This window comes from Oncorhynchus gorbuscha, linkage group LG04 (assembly GCF_021184085.1).
Source record: "Oncorhynchus gorbuscha isolate QuinsamMale2020 ecotype Even-year linkage group LG04, OgorEven_v1.0, whole genome shotgun sequence".
NCBI lineage: Eukaryota > Metazoa > Chordata > Actinopteri > Salmoniformes > Salmonidae > Oncorhynchus > Oncorhynchus gorbuscha.
In genome coordinates this window covers 24478083-24498043 of record NC_060176.1, presented here as the reverse complement: position 1 = coordinate 24498043, position 19961 = coordinate 24478083, and the positions used below count along the sequence as shown (strand labels likewise).

At 46.6% G+C, this 19961-nt stretch overlaps 1 protein-coding gene across 8 annotated transcripts in view; it reads right to left on the bottom strand.

The window, feature by feature from the left end:
• LOC124033871 (zinc finger protein 536-like) overlaps nt 1–19961 on the bottom strand; it is a 203735-nt gene that overhangs the window by 128766 nt on the left and 55008 nt on the right. For 6 of the 8 annotated variants that reach the window (XM_046346255.1, XM_046346247.1, XM_046346249.1 and 3 more), the window contains 2 exons: nt 8053–8180; nt 4430–4828 (listed from right to left, as the gene is read on the bottom strand). The exons of 1 other annotated variant lie outside the window; for it this stretch is intronic. The gene's annotated coding sequence lies outside the window, so the exon portion shown is untranslated. The remainder of the gene's footprint in view (nt 1–4429; nt 4829–8052; nt 8181–19961) is intronic. One more of the 8 variants, XM_046346248.1, reaches the window with a different exon arrangement.

Sequence of the window (19961 nt, the reverse complement as noted above, 5' to 3'; positions counted from 1 at the left end):
TACTGAACAGGCGAGTGAGAGTGCATGGGCGTAAATCATTTGTTTTTTATTCTAAATGTCAGCAAAAATGAGCAACAAGTATATCTTTAGGATCCATATCCTGTATCAAGTAACACAAAGCGGACATCATTTAATTGCTGTATTCTCATTGGAGGAGATACGCTATAATATAAGCTCCCAAGTGGTGCAGCGGTCTGAGGCACTGCACGTCAGGGCTAGAGGCGTCACTACAGACACCCTGGATCCAATTCAGGCTGTATCACAACCGGCCGTGATTGGAAGTCCAACAGGACGGCGCACATTTGGCCCAGCGTCGCCCGGGTTTGGACGGTGTAGGCCGCCATTGTAAACAAGAATTAGTTCTTAACTGACTTGCCTAGTTAAATAAAGGTTCAATCAAATTTGAGTCTCAGGCCAAACAAACCCAGACATCCTGTGTGATTAGACGGTCAGGACAATAGAGGATTGTCACTGACTGCTTAAGTCAAGTACAGTAAACGTGCTATTGTGCTGTCTGTATGATGACACGATTCCTCCTGAACAGGTTGTGAGCGGTTGCACCAGCATTTGGGACAGTCAGTATACAGCCTTGCACGTCGCAGTCTTTCCCTCAGGTAGGGCAGGTTCATTGTAAATCTGGGGCAGAGGACTTCTCCACGCCTTCTTCGGTGTTTACTCACACGCATTGTGGCTGGAACCACTTTGTGACACTAATCCCGTAGACTGTCATTGACCCGGCCCATGAACATATCTGCCACACCATCCAGTTCTCATTCAAAAAGCCCTGCACCATACCTAAAACCGCTCTCTGCAACCCGCAGCGCATGTTGTGTGGTGTCTGCATGGTGACAAGGATCCTTAAGAAGCTTAGGCGCATGCATGTACAGCATGTACAGTGTGTGTGTGTGTGTGTGTGTGTGTGTGTGTGTGTGTGTGTGTGTGTGTGTGTGTGTGTGTGTGTGTGTGTGTGTGTGTGTGTGTGTGTGTGTGTGTGTGTGTGTGTGTGTGTGTGTGTGTGTGTGTGTGTGTGTGTGTGTGTGTGTGTGTGTGTGTGCGTTTTCAGTTGAGACCCTCTCATAAATAGTTAACAGAACGGGGGAGATTGTTAATGGTTGGAAAGGCGCAGAGGACGGAATTAACCACCTTTACTCGTCTTTAATTACTGCGAAGTCCACCTCCGTACCACCGATCTATAAATGCATGGTGAATCCCACGTGGCACTGAAGTTACTCAGTCCAACGTGTCACAGAGATACACCTCTGGCCCAAAATGTGAACGATAACACAGAAATTGGGACAAACCGTACGCCCTTCTGTGTATTTTGGGATCCCACTAATTCATTTGGATAATACTACAAAAAAAAATTATATCTTAAAAAAAAAGAAGAAATGATGAGAAAAAAAAAATGAATTTGAAGAGAGAGAAGTCCTAGGGGGATATGTGATGAATCCAGGTCTTAGGGGTGTTCCAGGGAGTAAAATAAGGTTGAACCTCAATAGGATCAACATTCAGGGCAAAACTGCAATAAAAGTAGAAATCCGACAGAGAAAATGATCTGCAATTAGGACAAACAGCACTAAAAGCAAGTTCAAAGATAATTGTTTTCAGAGGGTTGTGTGACTGACTCGGATGAATCCCAGGGCGGCCAGTTTGTGTGGTGGAGAGAGAGACAGAGAGAAAGAGAGAGAGAAAGGCAGAAAGACAAAGATAGAGACTAGTGTGTGAGCGAGAGAGAAGGAGAGAGAGATGAGAGACAAGCGAATTAAAGAGAGAGATAGAAGGAGAGCAGAAGGAGAGCAAGTCCAAAGTGAGATGTGGGGTTAAGGGAAAGTCGCCGAAGGTGAAATCTTCCATTGGTATTTGAGGAAAAAGGAAACGAACAAAGACACCCTGCCGAACAAGCACCGATCCATCATAAGACCACGCCATAAAAAAAACAAGTGTCCCCAACACACTTATCCCCTCACACATCTTTCCACAAAGAGGCTTATTGTTGTTGCCTTTCACAACACATTGGCCTTTGATGGATTCTGCCCACTAAAGAAAAGGGCCCGAATGAAAGGCAGGGGTGTATGAAGAAGGGGGGGGAAAAAACATGCTTAAACAAAGATATGAATTAAATGAAAAGAAGTTGTGAGATGACCCAGGACCCAGGACTGAAGAGCTGTCCCTGAGCTGTCCCCGAGGCCCGAGCACTAAGCCAAAGCCTTCACACAAAGACTATAGTATTCGTTTGTATCATTAGTGACATGAATAAATGTTAATAATAATGTCTATTCTCTCATTATTTACCTGACTACGTAATAGGCACACTACAGAGAGCGTCTTGGAAAACCCCTGTACATATCCTATGGGAAACAGTCTAGAGTTGGTAGTTCTTAGTACTTCTCTTTGGACTGCTATGGTAATGTATTTATTTATATATATATATATATATATATTTTTTTTTTTTTACAACTTGACAAGCCAATCCCTAAACCTCACCAATTCTTACAGTGAATATCATGTGAAAAAGCCCTACTTGCATATCAGCACCTGGTAGATCATGGCACCAAAGATCGGCCTTTTTTTTTTCAAGCCTGCACAGTGAAGTCACTCATTGGCACGTCTCAAAACATAACATAATTGTGTTTTAGCAGAATGAGACGGGGGACTAAAAATACACACAATGGCGTAGAGATGAGCAAACACACACCAAAAAAAAAGAAGAGAAAAGAAAGCGTTTGTCCTTCAGCACAGTGTTTTCTCTGTACTGTCCCACAGCCAATAACTGTGGAATAAACGGATATGTGAATTAAACCCCATTGTTTTAAAGATCTGCTGCTATATTTAGTCGCTTTCGCTTCATGCGATAGAATTTTGCCAATTTTTGGGGGGTAATATGTGTACTTGGACTGCATATCTCACGTTGTGTGAGCAAGTGTAAGTGTGTGTGCATGTGTGGAAAAACACAACAGTTCAACCATGCGATTTTTGCAATTAGAAAAGACACAAAAAATAATTATTCTGCAGCACACTCAGGCGACATATCCTGAATCGACGATGCACGGATCACGTGTTTCATAAAAAGGTTAATCAGTTGTTAATCAGAGGATTAATAACTTGTTATTTTCTTTACAAAACCATTAATATTATGCCATAAATATTTCATGTTGATGGGTCATTTTTTGGGGGGGAGTAGGGGCGCGAGTGAGCAATACACAGGCTAATGTGCATTAATCATGCTTTGGTGAAGACAAAATACATTCATTCATGTTTATTAATACAACCTTGGAGAAAACAATACTCTTTACATTATGAAAAAAAAAATATTCATAAAGTATTTATCAACAATGCCACAAAAGGACAGAGATTAGGGACTGGAGACTGGAGACAACGGTCCGAAGTCAAAAAATGCTGGGGGCAAAAGTTCATTAACATTTAAGATAAATGCATAAATGGCTTAAGGAAGGGGGGGGGTGGTCGATGCTGATTCACATTGTCAGGGCTGTGTCAGGAGGGGCGGTGAGGGGTGAGAGTCTGTTTTCGGGGGAAGGGGGTTAAACAGAGATTTTCTGTCCCTTTCTTAACAAATTACCCTGCCGGTTTTGCTAATCAAAGCAAAACAAATATTGCTTTTCGTTCGCTCCATTTGCTGAACGAACATATGACGTTCCCAAAATGCTCATTCCCAGCTCAAATGTAATTACATTGTGCCTTTAGTGAAAACATGCAGTGGTACTCCAATTAGTTCTGTTTTTGTCATCGGGAGAGAAAAAATGGAATCGGGCATGCCCAAGGCACCGTCGTGTCCCGGAATGATACAATGCCTTGGCGGTATGAAGTGGGTGTGTATTTGAGATGGTGTCTGGGTACGTTAGGGTGATAGGGTTGCAGAGTGTTTATGAGTTGGATGAGTTTCGGGGGAGGAGGGGGGGGGGGGTTTCCTTGTTGTTGTGAGGTGGATATAAAGTCTACGTGTTTTGTCGGACGGTGGATGTGACTATTTGAGACGGTGGGTGGAGTAGGATCGCTCCCTTTCTCTGGTTTTCTTCACATTCCTGTTCTTCTGTCTCTCTCTATACATACATCTCTCTGTGAAGTATGTGGGAAGCAAACTATTGAACTGGCTAACTAAGTAATTGCTTATTTTCATTTAACTCTAAATGGTGTTGTTTTTTTATTATTGAGGGACTGCATGGATTGCCCTGAAAAATGTCATCCATCTACTTGTCGATGAATCTATAAATTCATTTAGCGATTAGTCTACCTGATATGCGTTTTACCCACGTCTGAACACCTTTATTGGCAATCAATGGAATGCAAAGAATGTCGGAAACTAAGTAACTTGCAGGCCTGAGGACATATACAAAATCGGATATTTGTCAATGGCCACGCATCAAGTCCTGTTGCTGGACTTCTAGATACAGAGAAAATGTATAATACTCACGGGCAGATCACAATGTAATACGCAATGCAGAGCCGTGTGTCCGCGTGGCTGTGAGCTTTGTGTCTCTGCGTGTCTGTCTGTGTCTGTGTGCCTATATTATCACTAATATCTTCCCCTCATCTCTGTAAAACAGAGGAGAGAAGGAGAGAGAGAGAGAGAGAGAGAGAGAGAGAGAGAGAGTGAGAGAGAAAAGGCAAAGAGGGCAAGCAAGGGGAGATTGAAGATGAAAAGAGAGAGGGGAGATCCATTTTGTGTTCAGTTAAACACTGATTTCATCATCTGGGTAAAACACATAACTTAAAACTGAAATCAAATATTAAAAATGACAGGCCTTATAAGTGCGGTGAGTGATCCGGGGTCACGGAGGGAGGGAGGCGCGGGCGGCTTGTCAGCCACTATCTGTCAGAGTGAATTAGAAACAATCAGGGGGGACTGAAAGGGAAGGTGATTGTTATTAGGCAGCAGGGCTGTGAGCAGGCTCCCCAGATGTGGCCATGCATATAAAAGAACAGGAAGCCAGCAGTTTAATTCAGGAAGCGCTGGCGTACACGGCCGCACAAAGCAGGAAGGGGGGGGGGGCTTTGTCGCTAATAAGCTCAAAGTTACTTTGATAACAGGCAGGGTTAGGCGCCGGAATAAAAGCACTTTGCTTTTCTTTTTCTATGGTTTTTTTTCACACACCCCCCTCAGCAGTCAGTCAATATCTAGGAAATATAATGGGAGTGGAGAAATCGGGGGTGAAATGTAGATAAGTCGACCTTAACACGCGAAGGGGAAGAGACGGCTGTGCCCATATATCAATTACCCCTGCTATCATAGGAGGATGATGAAGGGTTTGAGTGTTGGGCTCCAGACCCCCCCCGCCCAGCCCCCTTTGGTCCCCTCTGTCGCCTGACAGTCTCCCCCTTCGGTCCCCTCTCCCCTGCGCCGGGTAGGGAGGAGGACGGACGTGCCTGCTTTTGACTCCAGCGCCAGACCTGCTATCTGTCAAGGGCTCCCACTGCTCCTCTGAGACAGACCATCATGCCTACAGATTGTTGTCACGGACGACGGCAGGGGGCTGGGAGGGAGGGGTAGATATGTACAATATGTTTTCAAAGGGAGCAGGGCTTGATTGGAATGATAAGGAGAGACGCTAATCTGCTAGGATACGGCCTCAAAGGCACATTGGCTCTGACACTTAAACCCTCGCGCCACAGGGAAACAGCTCCCTGGTAAACCCCTATAGACCCAGGGAGGGCAACTCTCTGCACATGTCGCACTGTCGTACTCCAGTAAGAACTCCACGTTCCCTTTCACAAAAACACACTGCTAGGCTAAAAATCATCACTTAATCCTGGATATTTAACATTGGATGTGTTTTTGTGTCTTTTTTTGGGGGGGGGTTTCTGAGAGGCTGAGGGATTGAGGATATTTTCTACTGACAGCTTTCACATGTTCAGCATTTTCTATGAGTGTATCTCTACAAAGCTGCAGGTAACGCGGGCCCTTTGTCTCAAGCACTAGTGGCATTGAACTCCAGCAATGTGAAATCAATGAAATGTGAAAACGAAGGACGTCGTTAAGACTTATGCTTTCAAAGTGCCTACATCTCCTTGAAACAGTGAATGGCTTTGATTCCCATTTCTCGTTGTAGTTGGAGAGATATCTCCGAAAATGATCCCAGGCTTGAGGTTGAGCGCTCCAGTAATAGGTTTAAACCGCTAAATGAAAGCTTTCTGTTTATCGTTGATCATTTGCGCGGTGTACGTACGCACACCTCTCTGGGTTTGTTCCTTCCAGGTTTGTGTTCGGAGTCAAGACGAGAGGGCGGTATGCGGTGTTGAACATGTTGCTGCTAAATATTCCCCAGGGTAATAACAGTGTATACATGACGATTGGAAGCGTGAGGAAACGAAAGAAAGAGGGGAAAGGGGGGGCGTTGGGTAAAGGAAGAGACAATACGAGAAACGTACCGAGAGAGACTCAAAGGACACATGTAGCGAGAAATTTTAAAAAAGGCAGGTACGCAGACAGAGCGAGAGAGAGAGAGAGAGAGGACAGAGAGAGAGAGAGAGAGAGAGAGAGAGAGAGAGAGAGAGAGAGAGAGAGAGAGAGAGAGAGAGAGAGAGAGAGAGAGAGAGAGAGAGAGAGAGAGAGAGAGAGAGAGAGAGAGGACAGAGAGAGAGAGAGAGAGAGAGAGAGAGAGAGAGAGAGAGAGAGAGAGACAGAGAGACAGAGAGAGAGAGAGAGAGAGAGAGAGAGAGAGAGAGAGAGAGAGAGAGAGAGAGAGAGAGAGAGAGAGAGCGAGAGAGAGAGAGAGAGAGAGAGGGAGAGAGAGCAGAGCGGGAAGAAGGGGGTGAGAGTCCGGCAGTGGAAGGAAGAGGGAGAGGAACAGAGATGGAGTGGAGGGAGGTGGAGTGAGGTGTCCCTGATAGTCAGATCCCTCCTTGCAGGACACACGTCGTAGATTTCAGCGCGATGAGATTGCGAGGGATACGGAGACGTCCCGGCAAAGCATCGGTAAATCATCACTATGAGGTCTGGGATTTAGCTTTAGCCTGAGTCTAAGCTAGCTAACCTACCGGCTTTTCTGAAGAACACTACCCAATGTCCCTGCTTATTTTGTGTTGGTGTGTAGCTTTCCCAGTCAGTGTTAAGAGAGAGTGAAAGGGAGGAGGTGGGTGGGGGAGAGAGAAAAGGAATCACAAAAAAAGAAAGATATTGGGGGCTTAAGAGGCAAATCATTTCCTTTGTGCAGTGTGCTAATCATGACTCCAGCCATAACGAGCTTTAGTCTCCTCCATAGACACAGACAGTGTGCTTTAAGCCTTCACACAGATCACTACTGTAGAGAAGGAGTGACCATAAAAACAGAATGGCCTTCACTTACGGCTCCCCCCCCCCCTTTCTCTATTTTTTTATTTTATTTTCTGTACTATGAATAAATTGAGTCTGTCCCGGACATGAAAATGTCAAATACCTAAAATACACCTAGGCTAAATAGCGTATTAATTTTTAATGCTCGCTCATCCTATGCTGCTATTCTCATATCTAGCCTGTCTGCCAACAGCTGTTGCAGGCTTCCTCACAGGGGATTTATCATCCATCTAAAAGAGAAAGGGAGCGTTGTTCAAAAGACAAGGAAGGGAGCCTTATTTTCATGGATCCGTACCTCTCGTTTAATTCAAGCCTGAAACGTCTCCCTGTGATATACGAGGAGAATTCAATTACACTAATGCCAAAACATAAATTGTTCATGATTCGTCCCATATTTCTCATGTTATAATTGCTAGCTAGCTCTTGTAAATGAAAAAGACATAGGGTGGGTAGGCAGGAAGTGGAAGTACAGTGACATTGGAGAGGTGGCACAAGGGGAGGGGAAGACTTGGAACAGACATGTTTCAGTGTGGGAACTGAATGGCATTCATGTGTGTTTTTAGGTGGCATGTGGCTGATGATTATGGTAGATTATCACAATCCAGATTGTAGCAAGTTACAAGCATTAGCAGAAGCCTATGGCAACGTAGAGAGAGAGAGAGTGATGTGAGTGTGACAGAGCTGTGCCAGTGGGACAGGGGAACTGATCACTGATCAGTGTGTGACAGAAGGTGTGGGGTGGGGGGTGGGGGTGGGTGGCATACCTTAACACACTAACTGCATACTGGTCTGGAGCCTGTCTGTTTGGTTCGAGGAGACCCAGGCAGTCACTGCCACTGAGTCACTACAGCACACAGCAATGACAACCAACCTAGAGGGATGTGTCTCTGTCCTGTCAGAGAGAGAGAGAGAGAGAGAGAGAGAGAGAGAGAGAGAGAGAGAGAGAGAGAGAGAGAGAGAGAGAGAGAGAGAGAGAGAGAGAGAGAGAGAGAGAGAGAGAGAGTGAGAGAGAGAGAGAGAGAGAGAGAGAGAGAGAGAGTGAGAGAGAGAGAGAGAGAGAGAGAGAGAGAGTGAGAGAGAGAGAGAGAGAGAGAGAGAGAGAGAGAGAGAGAGAGAGAGAGAGAGAGAGAGAGAGAGAGAGAGATAGAGAGAGAGAGAGAGAGAGAGAGAGAGAGAGAGAGAGAGAGAGAGAGAGAGAGAGAGAGTGAGAGAGAGAGAGAGAGAGAGAGAGAGAGATAGAGAGAGAGAGAGAGAGAGAGAGAGAGAGAGAGAGAGAGAGAGAGAGAGAGAGAGAGTGAGAGAGAGAGAGAGAGATAGAGAGAGAGAGAGAGAGAGAGAGAGAGAGAGAGAGAGAGAGAGAGAGAGAGAGAGAGAGAGAGTGAGAGAGAGAGAGAGAGAGAGAGAGAGAGAGAGAGAGAGAGAGAGAGGGGGGGGAGATGATGTCAAGTGAAATGTAACAAATTTTCTGAAAGGCGGCGATGCGCAGAGGTCAAGGAAATGCAGACGAAAAAGGTTAAAGATGAAATAAAAGCCGTGCCTTGCAGCGGGCTGAAAATCTATCCCTCCAAGGCAAGGCCATCGCTGACGCGCGGCAGACAAGATGCTAAATACTGCACGGCACTCTGGGATCTTTCATTTTCATCCGATCAATAAGGGCTTATATTTATCAGGATTCCAAGCAGCTGCCACATCTGACAACCTCCACTTCATTTTCTCACTCCTCCTCCTCCTCCTCACGCTGAATCGGGAGCCATCGACCATAAAAGAGACTGAGGCCTCTAGCTTTGCTATTTACATTTACATTACATTTAAGTCATTTAGCAGACGCTCTTATCCAGAGCGACTTACAAATTGGTGCATTCACCTTATGACATCCAGTGGAACAGCCACTTTACAATAGTGCATCTACATATTTTAAGGGGGGGGAGGGGTGAGAAGGATTACTTTAGCCTATCCTAGGTATTCCTTAAAGAGGTGGGGTTTCAGTTTGGTGTCTCCGGAAGGTGGTGATTGACTCCGCTGTCCTGGCGTCGTGGGGAGTTTGTTCCACCATTGGGGAGCCAGAGAGCGAACAGTTTTGACTGGGCTGAGCGGGAACTGTACTTCCTCAGTGGTAGGGAGGCGAGCAGGCCAGAGGTGGATGAACGCAGTGCCCTTATTTGGGTGTAGGGCCTGATCAGAGCCTGGAGGTACTGAGGTGCCGTTCCCCTCACAGCTCCGTAGGCAAGCACCATGGTCTTGTAGCGGATGCGAGCTTCAACTGGAAGCCAGTGGAGAAGCGGGGTGACGTGAGAGAACTTGGGAAGATTGAACACTAGACGGGCTGCGGCGTTCTGGATGAGTTGTAGGGGTTTAATGGCACAGGCAGGGAGCCCAGCCAACAGCGAGTTGCAGTAATCCAGACGGGAGATGACAAGTGCCTGGATTAGGACCTGCGCCGCTTCCTGTGTGAGGCAGGGTCGTACTCTGCGGATGTTGTAGAGCATGAACCTACAGGAACGGGCCACCGCCTTGATGTTAGTTGAGAACGACAGGGTGTTGTCCAGGATCACGCCAAGGTTCTTAGCGCTCTGGGAGGAGGACACAATGGAGTTGTCAACCGTGATGGCGAGATCATGGAACGGGCAGTCCTTCCCCGGGAGGAAGAGCAGCTCCGTCTTTAGTTCAGCTTGAGGTGGTGATCCGTCATCCACACTGATATGTCTGCCAGACATGCAGAGATGCGTTCGCCACCTGGTCATCAGAAGGGGGAAAGGAGAAGATTAATTGTTGTCGTCTGCATAGCAATGATAGGAGAGACCATGTGAGGTTATGACAGAGCCAAGTGACTTGGTGTATAGCGAGAATAGGAGAGGGCCTAGAACAGAGCCCTGGGGACACCAGTGGTGAGAGCGCATGGTGAGGAGACAGATTCTCGCCACGCCACCTGGTAGGAGCGACCTGTCAGGTAGGACGCAATCCAAGCGTGGGCCACGCCGGAGATGCCCAACTCGGAGAGGGTGGAGAGGAGGATCTGATGGTTCACAGTATCGAAGGCAGCCGATAGGTCTAGAAGGATGAGAGCAGAGGAGAGAGAGTTAGCTTTAGCGGTGCGGAGCGCCTCCGTGATACAGAGAAGAGCAGTCTCAGTTGAATGACTAGTCTTGAAACCTGACTGATTTGGATCAAGAAGGTCATTCTGAGAGAGATAGCGGGAGAGCTGACCAAGGACGGCACGTTCAAGAGTTTTGGAGAGAAAAGAAAGAAGGGATACTGGTCTGTAGTTGTTGACATCGGAGGGATCGAGTGTAGGTTTTTTCAGAAGGGGTGCAACTCTCGCTCTCTTGAAGACGGAAGGGACGTAGCCAGCGGTCAGGGATAAGTTGATGAGCGAGGTGAGGTAAGGGAGAAGGTCTCCGGAAATGGTCTGGAGAAGAGAGGAGGGGATAGGGTCAAGCGGGCAGGTTGTTGGGCGGCCGGCCGACACAAGACGCGAGATTTCATCTGATTTCATATTTACACCCACAGACACAATTCCATTAACGGACCCCCCCTTTTCTGGTTAAAGAAACATGCGTTGTCATTATGGTTTTGGCAACAGACCACCACACTCTTCATATACTCTTTGTTCCCCTATCCCCACCCGTAACGCCACAAAGAGAAGACAGACTTCCGCCGTTTACACAGTAGACCCCTTTTCTAACGTTTGAGATTTGTTTAAAATAACCACATTTGTGAAGTCCCCCCTATAATTCAAAGTATTAAAATGAGCGGAAGATTTGTTAAGGGGGCGAGTTAAAATAGCTCAATCTCTAATCATCTGTACGACAATATTTGCTGTGAGGCATTCTAAATAGATTATCGCTGGTCCATCTGTGTCATCATTGATTTATAAGGCATTAAGCTGCTTTGGAAAAAGGGAGGCCTTCCCACTACAGCAAAAGGGTTCTTCTTTTTGAAATCAGGGGCAGGGCAACAGGACAACCCCGGCACTTGTCTGCTCACGAAACTCTTTCCTTTAAGCGTTGGTGAGAGGGGAAGTAAAAATACGACGGCTGTATCCGGTTTTGGGAAGTGTGAATCTTCTTCTTTTTTATTACAAAGAGATGTGGAGGAGGGGAGGAAGTGCACAAAAAACACACACACACACACACTCAAACACAAAAACAAGGGGCATCATTAACATATGAATACTATATGCAAATGGTTAGCAGAGAGCAGATGTTGGTGCATTTAATTGACCTATATGTGAATTGCATCCAAACCTTTTTACTCTGTTACTACGCCCAGTGTACAATATAAGTGGATTCAGGGACTGGCACGGAGAACAGCAGTGTGAATGGGGACTAGACGGAGTACGATACCGTTTGAACGCGAGAGACGGAGAGAAAAGGCGTTTCAAAGGAGAGCGGCGTCTTGACAGGAAGCTGTCAGAGCCGGATGAAACCCAAACACAGCGCCTGGCCGCCACCGTCCCTCTGCTGTCTCGCGCGGATGACGTCACCGTGCGGCGGTGGAAATGGATCACTTAATGGCCTTTGGAGAGCAATGACGTCTGTGACATGTTACTGTATGCAGCATTAAGGCCTGGATTAGAGCACACTGTCTTGATGGATATTCATATTTAGACTTCTCAATCCTCTCTAATTCTCCCTGCCATTAGCTTCTCCCTCTTTTCCCCCCTTTCTCCCTCTCATTAGCTTCTCCCTCTTTTCCCCCCTTTCTCCCTCTCATTAGCTTCCCCCTCTTTTCCCCCTTTCTCCTTCTCATTACCTTCTCCCTCTTTTTTCCCCCTTTCCCCCTCTCATTAGATTCTCCCTCTTTTCCCCCTTTCTCCTTCTCATTAGCTTCTCCCTCTTTTCCCCCTTTCTCCCTCTCATTAGCTTCTCCCTCTTTTCCCCCTTTCTCCCTCTCATTAGATTCTCCCTCTTTCCCCCTTTCTCCCTCTCATTAGCTTCTCCCTCTTTTCCCCCTTTCTCCCTCTCATTAGCTTCTCCCTCTTTTCCCCCCTTTCTCCCTCTCATTAGCTTCTCCCTCTTTCCCCCTTTCTCCCTCTCATTAGCTTCTCCCTCTTTTCCCCCCTTTCTCCCTCTCATTAGCTTCTCCCTCTTTTCCCCCCTTTCTCCCTCTCATTAGCTTCTCCCTCTTTTCCCCCTTTCTCCCTCTCATTAGCTTCTCCCTCTTTTCCCCCTTTCTCCCTCTCATTAGCTTCTCCCTCTTTTCCCCCCTTTCTCCCTCTCATTAGCTTCTCCCTCTTTTCCCCCCTTTCTGCCGGAGAAAGGCGAGAAGTCACGCATCTTAGGCTGAAATGTTTGCATGGGTGAGCCATGAGAAACACAGATGCTATTTTCATCTAGGCTCTGCCTCCTTGTCTCCCTCCCTTTCTCCTGCTTGGGAATGTCATTAAATTGTATTAAATAGCCTTTTGTCCAGAGGCCAAGGACCACCCCGATATATGATAATACATTAATGCCCCAGTGTTGCAACCAGTGAGCTGAGACGATTTTAAGGCCGAGAGCTGGGCGGAACAAGCATGAAGCCCCATTTGTGTGTGCGTATTTGCGTGTGTGCGTGCCCGCGCGCGCGCATGTGTGTCTATACGTGTGCATGTGGCTCTCTAACAACTGTGACACATACTAATAGAAACATACCTAATAAATAACAAGCTTTCAGGGTCTGGCAAGCTGACATTTTCTCTGTGAGCAGGACAATTTCATATCTGCGGTGCAGGGAACCAAATTGCATCACACGGAGATGCCAGCGGATTAGCATAAAAATTAACACTTAAATTTCAGCTTATTGCCAACCCCACTCCTGCTCCTCCTGCCACACAACAATCAATTCCTCTTATAAATCTGATTAGATTCCATGACGCTTATTATCCTAGGCATGTCCCTAACACTGCCTTCCAAGGCTCCAAGACTATTTGTTTAAATAGAACGAAAGAGCTGATAAATCTATAGGTGTGCTTCTCATGCACACATACAGGCCACCTCCCCCCCCCCCCACTCTCTCCCTCCATCACCCTCTCTCTCTCTCTCATAGTAAGTCTGATTTACAGATCACCAGTGGTGTGGAAAAATAGAGAGGGAAATCAATCTTGATGGGATATGCTGTAGCACTGTAAAACTTAGCTGATGTCCAGATTGTTCTGAAACCAAGCAAGAACAAGTTTGTGGATTTCTAAAAAAGAAAAAAGAAGAAGAAGTTAACACTTTGTATGGCCTCCAACGTTCCGAGCTTGTTTATATATGATGGTTCAGAGACCACCTTTGCTTGCTCTCCCTCCTTTGGCCACCTCCCTCCGAAGGCAACCGATCCGCGAACTTTCTCGACCCTCTCCATCTCATGAAAGCTACGTTTTTTTTCTCACTCTCTTCTAAATCGCTTCTCCTTTTTGAGACTCTTTATGCAACGAATAGCGCCATAGAAGTTGAAAAGAACATTATTGTTATTATAAAATGTCAATCCAATAACAACGTTCTTTGGGTCTTTTTTACTTCTTTTGACCAGCCATAGAGTACTCCTTTTCAGTCATTCATCACGTGCACAGCTGCTTCCAGTGTTTATCTAGGGGGAAATTGGAGCAAGGAAAACCGTCTCATATTGGAAAGCTTAATACTGTTGCAATGAAATATTTGTCAATATATCACTTTGGAAAACATTGCACAAATACGCAGTGAAAGCCGAACGCACGTCGGGCGGCTTGCTAGGCAGAGGGACTCCCTTTTGTTTAGATAAATGGCATTTCATCACATCCAGATGTCTTTCAGCGCCGTTCAGCCACCGTTCCCTGCGCTCCAAGACGGATGCTAAATGTACACAAACAGTTATTTCTAACAGCATTCCGTGTAGAACAGTGCCACGGTCCCCAGACCACAGCTCGTCTTAAGGTGAACTACCGCTCAGATCCAGGGCTTTAAGACTGGAGGATGAACTGTGGTTGAGAGGAGGCAGAGTTCTTGTGTTGTGTGTACGCCTGCTCTGGGCCTGTGAACAGGAGAGACGTTTTATCCTCTCTCCCGGGTTGAGGAATCCACGTCGGCGTGACGCCGCATCACATTGTAGGCCACGCGCCTGAGGAGATCTGGGACAGAGGTGTGCCAAGGCTGAGTCAGGCGTTACCAAATAAGACTGGTATATAATAAGACCCCCCCCCGATTCGATGCCCGAACTACTCTACGCCACAGTGGCGCAATGAGGGGAAGAGAGAGAGAGAGAGAGAGAGAGAGAGAGAGAGAGAGAGAGAGAGAGAGAGAGAGAGAGAGAGAGAGAGAGAGAGAGAGAGAGAGAGAGAGAGAGAGAGAGAGAGAGAGAGAGAGAGAGAGAGAGAGAGAGAGAGAGAGAGAGAGAGAGAGAGAGAGAGAGAGAGAGAGAGAGAGAGAGAGAGAGAGAGAGAGAGAGAGAGAGAGAGAGAGAGAGAGAGAGAGAGAGAGAGAGAGGGAGAGAGAGAGAGAGAGAGAGAGAGAGAGGGAGGAATGTGAAACAGAGGGAGTAAAAGAGAGAGAGAGAACGTCTGATGTTATAAGTGGATAACAACAGCCCCTGCTATGCAGCAGCAGAAGCGCAGAGTCATTTCAACCAGCTAAACTCCCCCCTCTAGCCACCCCTCTATTCTTATGTTAACACCCCTAAAGAGGAGTGGGCCCACCCAGCAGTAGAAACTTCAGGAAAAAGAATATATTTCTCTCCAACGCCTAATGCAACTTACACCGTCCATAAGAGTAAACTCCAGCAACACCAATACATTTACTGTGCTTTTAAAGCATATTACCTTTCACAGGGTTTATGAACAATAAACGGGGTGCTTAGCTGGTCTATTTTCTCTCTGTAATGCCACGCAATGGTGGGGGAAGAGTTTGAAAGTCTTTAAATTCAGAGTAAACACTGCTCTCTTTGTAGATTGTATTATTCCGTTGTATTTTTTAAAAAAATAAAAAAAAACATTTTCTCTCCATCAGAGCTTGTTATTTTCTTCTCTCCAAACAGTTACATCCCCTCTCGCATCTGAAGTACACACCTCACTGACATGTTATAGGTCAAACCCTGTTGAACTGAGAGACATACTTCATACCGTACTTTCTACCGGAGTTTTCTTTTTATGGCCGTGCGTAATTAAGGCAGCATGTCCTATCGCTCAGCCATCTATACATACGCAGAGGCCTGTATTTATTAAACAACTTCATCGTGAAATGTTTTGCGTTCTCAGCATTCGGCGGGGCCCACCCACAGATGATTATTTCATACCTCTCCGGGACTTTTTGAAGAGTTTATGCTTAGAGCGGTTATTGTTTTTGATTATGGCAGTCTCTTAAGACTCGACGCGACCGGGCTAAGAAACATGTTTACAGAATCTGTGTGTGAACCTGAAGGCCGTACCCAGGCTAAATGTACATTCTCCATATGATTTTACGGACATCAGATTCAACTATTTATGTCCACGCACGGCTGTGTAAAATTCACTGCTTGGGGCTTTTTAGGAGTGCACACGCATGTTTGCATTTCTCACTGTGTTTAATGGAATTTGATGGAAAGCTTGAGTGTTTACACTTCATCAGAGTGATACAAAAAATTATCCTAGAGTCAGCAAATGCTTATTATCGGCTTATTGGAGTAGTAATATCTAATAGCACCCATTTAAAAAGTTGTTCCCAGTATTGCAAACACACACACAGGCACGTGCACGCACGCACACACACACACACACACACACACACACACACACACACACACACACACACACACACACACACACACACACACACACACACACACACACACACACACACACACACACACACACACACACACACACACACACACTGCAAACTTGCATATTCACAAACCAAAAACACACATCAAGGTTGTCTGGGGGCCTACAAGGCTGTGTGGGTCACTGTGTGTCTGGCTGTAGAGTCTGGGGGGGGGGGGGGCCTTGCTCAGGCTGAAAGTAAAAGTGAGTTATGTTTGCGGGGAGACAACACTAGACAGGATCAGGCTGAAATTAAAAGTGAGTTATTGTTTGTGGAGACACAACACTAGACAGGATCAGGCTGAAAGTAAAAGTGAGTTATGTTTGTGGAGAGACAACACTATACAGGATCAGGCTGAAAGTAAACGTGAGTTATGTTTGTGGAGACACAACACTAGACAGGACCAGGCTGAAAGTAAAAGTGAGTTGTGTTCGTGGAGACACAACACTAGACAGGATCAAGCTGAAAGTAAAAGTGAGTTATGTTTGTGGAGAGACAACACTAGACAGGATCAAGCTGAAAGTAAAAGTGAGTTATGTTTGTGGAGACACAACACTAGACAGGATCAGGCTGAAAGTAAAAGTGAGTTATGTTTGTGGAGAGACAACACTAGACAGGATCAGGCTGAAAGTAAAAGTGAGTTATGTTTGTGGAGACACAACACTAGACAGGATCAAGCTGAAAGTAAAAGTGAGTTGTGTTCGTGGAGACACAACACGAGACAGGACCAGGCTGAAAGTAAAAGTGAGTTATGTTTGTGGAGACACAACACGAGACAGGATCAGGCTGAAAGCAAAAGTGAGTTGTGTTCGTGGAGACACCACACGAGACAGGATCAGGCTGAAAGCAAAAGTGAGTTGTGTTCGTGGAGACACAACACGAGACAGGATCAGGCTGAAAGCAAAAGTGAGTTGTGTTCGTGGAGACACAACACGAGACAGGATCAGGCTGAAAGTAAAAGTGAGTTGTGTTCATGGAGACACAACACGAGACAGGATCAGACATCGGAGCAGATGTATTTTAATGGTGTCTTCTGATGAGTGGTGCTCAGTATACCACCATGCACAATTTAAGTGTGGCACATCGCAGTGAGTCGGGTGGTGGTAGAACACAGGGCACCTCCAAGAAGCTTCCAGTCAAAGAGGCTTGCTTTTAACACGTACACATGCACCCCCTATCACACCTTTGATGCTCCATATGACTCTGCTCCCCCCTTTTAGAAATACACAGCAAAGGATGCCGACAATCAGGGATGGGAATAGGGTGGACTGGTCACACTCAAGCAGTCACACGTACTGTACTCTATGCCTTGTTAAAAACCGCCATGCAGACACTAACTTTATAAAACAACATTCTAAAGGTTCTGTTTCCTGTGCATCCTTATTTATCCTGGGTAAAGTTTTTTTAAAACAACAGCTTTCCCCTGAAAGAAAAGAAAAACACAATCCCGGAAATGAATGTTGGTAAAAGGCCTTTGGGCGTAAGCATGCTTTTTCATGCTCTGTTCCTGATGGAAAGCTCTCCACCGCCGTTCCCCTTGTAACACATAGCCGTCCCATAGGAGTTGGCCTGGGACAAGCCCTGTCCTCTATGATAACCACATAGAGGACCTATGAATCGTTGGCCATCTAAGGGCTCGGGGCTGTGCTGCGGCGTGCAGACGGGACTTCTGAACCTTTTGGTTAGCCGTCTTTTGATGAAGAAAATGAAGTGATTTGACTTTTAAGACCTGCCCTGCTATTCCATCCCCCCGGCCTCGCTCGTCGCTTCAGGACTGTTCTGGTGTTCTTTTTCACTCCCTCTGTCTGCTGCTACTTGAGCATATTTACTAAGACACAGCTATATGACTGGCCTGTTAATGACTGGGTAAGAAAGCTACTAGGAGCTCATTCTCTTGCTACTATCCTAATAGTGTATACTGTATTTCAGACGTTGACTAGCTACATTTGAGGTGTTAAAAAAAAACAACCTTCTCAGTGCTGACTCCATCTGATTAATAGCTTGACTTGTGCTTAAGGGTAGATGAGTGCCAGGCAGTCTGACCGGAGGCTTGTTAAGGGAAACTAGACGGGTGGATTGGGCCTGCATGACACACGGGCACAGACACACCAGTCACCTATAAACTCGCCAGAGAGGGAGACCCCCAAGTCTCTCTAGTCACATTAGGAAACCGCGCAACGCGTTTGCACTTGTGCTACAGATCATGCTATTCCCACCTCGTATTGGAGTTAGAGTTCTAGCGTAACGGTGTGTGTGTGTGTGTGTGTGTGTGTGTGTGTGTGTGTGTGTGTGTGTGTGTGTGTGTGTGTGTGTGTGTGTGTGTGTGTGTGTGTGTGTGTGTGTGTGTGTGTGTGTGTGTGTGTGTGTGTGTGTGTGTGTGTGTGTGTGTGTGTGTGTGTCTTGAAAACAATCTGTATAACCTGCACAGACCCTGGCCCTGCCTGGAGCAGGGCAAAGCCCCATGTGAGAGGCTTGTTCTGCAGCACACAGGCTGTCTCTCTCTCTCTTTGTCACTTTCCTCACAAGTCCTCAGACCATCATCCCCACACCTAGTTTCATACACTGGCAAATCCACACACACACTGGCGCACACACGCGCGCATGCACACACACTCACTCACACACACACACACACACAGCCTTTTACCACAACACTATGCTAATGTGGTCTACCTCGACAACAGATCGAAGCCATACTACCAGATCTTGGTTTTAGTGTCCACTGTAGCCTTGTACATCCCTCTCTCCCCACTGCATGGGTTGTAGAAGCCTCACAGCCTAGGGAGTCAGGGCAGACAGTTCTTTACCTCAGCCTCACAGCCTAGGGAGTCAGGGCAGACATTTCTTTACCTCAGCCTCACAGCCTAGGGAGTCAGGGCAGACATTTCTTTACCTCAGCCTCACAGCCTAGGGAGTCAGGGCAGACATTTCTTTACCTCAGCCTCACAGCCTAGGGAGTCAGGGCAGACATTTCTTTACCTCAGCCTCACAGCCTAGGGAGTCAGGGCAGACATTTCTTTACCTCAGACAAAGGTAAACAGATTGAACAGGCCACCTGGCCGCCGCCAAGTAAGCTTGAGACGAAGACGCTGAAACTGGAACGACTGCAGGGTCATGTCCCCAGCACAAATGCACCAAACGTCCATTCATCTTTAAGTACAGGACACAGAGGGAAAACAGTTTTGGTTGAAAATATTATCTTGGGGCAAGTCCCGACACCACATAAAATAATGTCATGGTTAAATACAGGCAGCTTCATATTACAGATCATTCTGATGTTTATTGGTGATAGGGAACACTGGTTGCTGACCATTGAAGACCTGGGACGGCATGGTTTATGGTCCACACACACACACACACACACACACACACACACACACACACACACACACACACACACACACACACACACACACACACACACACACACACACACACACACACACACACACACACACACACACACACACACACACACACACACACACACACACACACAGTGCACACCACCTAGAGCACTATCGATCGCACGTGGCTCCGACACACTCTCATAGGTGTCATTCAAACCCTTTCAATTTTTAATCACCAGTTCAACACTAGATCCAGTCTCTCCATTGGGCCACACATGCAGGCACGCACGTGCACAAACACACACACACACACACACGCACGCACGCACGCACGCGCGTGCACACGCACACACACACGCACGCACGCGCGCACACACACATGCACACATACAGACACAAACACACGCATGCATACAAACACACATGCAGTATACTTACTGTAAGCAAGGGTAGACTGCACGACCAACCAGAAAGAACACACCAGGCCCACAGACAGGCTCATACAATAGAGCTCATCGCATGGCTTTTATAAAGCCCACCAACTTTCCCCCTTCAGCTTGACCTTGCTCAGTGGTATTCATTACATCATTA